The following is a 2,829-nucleotide window of genomic DNA, read 5'->3' as shown; positions in this document are numbered from 1 at the left end:
GGCACGCGCCGGGCCGCTAACGCCACGGCTCCCCCCCGCTCGAGCCGCTCGGGGCTGGGGGAACGAGGACGACACCTCACACGCGACGGGAAGCGAAGTGGAAAGGAAGACCGCCCTTGCCCTGCCGGCCGGGGGCCCTTTCCGACGCGACCCGAAAGGCCTCATCGATCAACAAGGACAGAAGGAAAGGAAGCCAGCGGAGGCCCCACGGCCTCGCTCTTCTGGGACAGACACAGCCACGCGCACCCGCCACCGCCCTCGGGAGCAGCCAGCAGGCACGGGGCTCGGCGTGCGGGCAACACGCCGGAGGAGCAAACGGGGCGCCCTCCAGAGATGGGGGGGGGGGCAAGCTGCACCGGGCCGCACCGGCTCACAGGGCACCTCTGCCTCCCCGAAATGTGGGCTTGCATTTTCCCTCAAGCTGCACCGAGTTACATCTCCATCACGGGGCGCCCCTCTGGAGCCAGGAGGAAGCCGTGCTGGGGCACCGGCTTGCCCTCCTCCCCCCATGCCGGGCTCCATAGCATACGAGTGGCCAGTCACCGCCGCTGGCTTTTCCCTTAGATGCCGTGCCCCCGCGGGCTGCGGCTTTGGCCATGGGGGGGAACCCCCGTGAAGAGGGTCCAGTGCTGGGAACTCTCTCTGCCCCTTACCGGGCTCTCTCTCGCCGTGCCTGGACGGGCTTGCTTTCCATTCTTGGTGGGACCGACGCCGGCACCACGTCTCCCCGGCTTTCTCTGCCCCCGTGCCCCACCGGGCAAACTTCGCTTCGGGGGTTCCACACTTCGGCAGTGGCCGGCGCCAGCCACTCGTCAACTTTTTTTCTTTTCCCCGCTTTCGTTGCTGAGCCCGGGCTGGGCTCCGGCTCACGGACGAGCGAAACCCATCCAACACCGCTGAGGGTGCGCCAGCGGCCGCTCCAAACCGCCGCGCCTTTGTTCGGCCCCGCGGGTCCCCTCTCTGACCCGGGCGAAAGCCACCGAGAAGCCAGACGGACCCCTGCCCAGCCGCCTGGCGGGTGGCTTGGAGCAGCCGCTCGGCAGCGCTGCCCTGGGAGTGCTCGGCGTCACTCGTTCCCTCATATACGGAACTGGAGGGCCGTCAGCTCCCCGAGCGCACAACCAGCCGACCTCCGCCCAGCGGCAGGTCGCAGAAATCACGCCGGCTTGTACGATGACGTAGGCGGAGGCAGAGCGCAACAGCGACCCCTTGGCGACAAGCGCGATCTCCGCGGAGAGCACGTCTACTCGCCGAGGGAGAGCACGTCTACTCGCCGAGGGAGAGCACGTCTACTCGCCGAGGGAGAGCACGTCTACTCGCCGAGGGAGAGCACGTCTACTCGCCGAGGGAGAGCACGTCTACTCGCCCAGGGAGAGCACGTCTACTCGCCCAGGGAGAGCACGTCTACTCGCCCAGGGAGAGCACGTCTACTCGCCCAGGGAGAGCACGTCTACTCGCCGAGGGAGAGCACGTCTACTCGCCGAGGGAGAGCACGTCTACTCGCCCAGGGAGAGCACGTCTACTCGCCCAGGGAGAGCACGTCTACTCGCCCAGGGAGAGCACGTCTACTCGCCCAGGGAGAGCACGTCTACTCGCCCAGGGAGAGCACGTCTACTCGCCCAGGGAGAGCACGTCTACTCGCCCAGGGAGAGCACGTCTACCTCCCGCCTGAGGGAGAGCACGGGGGGGGGGGGGACAAAGACAGGCGGCAGCAGCTTCGGTGAACGTCACCCGGGAGGCGACCGGGGCTGTCCCGGGGCAGTCCCGGGAAGCCGGCGTCCGACACAGGGAACCGTCAGCTGCCGGACCGGGGCGAATCCCCGCGGCCACGGCAGGGGTGGGGGCTCGAAGACAGCCGGCAGCCGCTTCGGTGAACGTCACCCGGGAGGAGACTGGGGCCCTCCCGGGACCGTCCCGGGAAGACGACGTTCGGCACGAGATCCCGGCCGCGGCCGGACCGGCTCGAAGCCTCGCGGTCCCGGCAGCAGCCGGAGCCGCTCGCCGTTCGGGCTCCCGGCACCCTACAGATCCGGCGACTCGTTCGCGGGCGGCGGGGGGAGGCAGTGGAGGGGGTGCGGGCAGAAGCGGCCGCGGAGGCGGAGGGGGGGGGGGGGGCTCGAAGACAGCCGGCAGCCGCTTCGGTGAACGTCACCCAGGAGGCGATCGGGGCCGTCCCGGGGCCGTCCCGGGATGCCGGCTTCCGCCACGGGGTCCCGGCCGCGGCCGGACCGGCTCGTATCCCCGCGGCTCCGGCAGGGGGGGGGGGGGCTCGAAGACTGGCGGCAGCCGCTCCGCTGAACGTCACCCGGCCGGCGACCGGGGCCGTCCCGGGGCCGTCCCGGGATGCCGGCTTCCGGCACGGGGTCCCGGCCGCGGCCGGACCGGCTCGAATCCCCGCGGTCCCGGCAGCAGCCGGAGCCGCTCGCCGTTCGGGCTCCCGGCACCCTACGGATCCGCCGACTCGTTCGCCGGCGGCGGGGGGAGGCAGTGGAGGGGGTGCGGGCAGAAGCGGCAGCGGAGGCGGAGGGGGGGGGGGGCTCGAAGACAGCCGGCAGCCGCTTCGGTGAACGTCACCCGGCCGGCGACCGGGGCCGTCCCGGGGCTGTCCGGGGATGCCGGCTTCCGGCACGGGGTCCCGGCCGCGGCCGGACCGGCTCGAATCCCCGCGGTCCCGACAGCAGCCGGAGCCGCTCGCCGTTCGGGCTCCCGGCACCCTACAGATCCGGCGACTCGTTCGCGGGCGGCGGGGGGAGGCAGTGGAGGGGGTGCGGGCAGAAGCGGCCGCGGAGGCGGAGGGGGGGGGGGGGGCTCGAAGACAGCCGGCAGCCG

The sequence above is a fragment of the Melanerpes formicivorus genome, unplaced genomic scaffold, assembly GCF_026170545.1.
Source record: "Melanerpes formicivorus ecotype bairdi unplaced genomic scaffold, bMelFor1.0.p_v2 SCAF_238, whole genome shotgun sequence".
Taxonomy (NCBI): Eukaryota; Metazoa; Chordata; class Aves; order Piciformes; family Picidae; genus Melanerpes; species Melanerpes formicivorus.
This window is presented reverse-complemented; position numbering follows the sequence as displayed.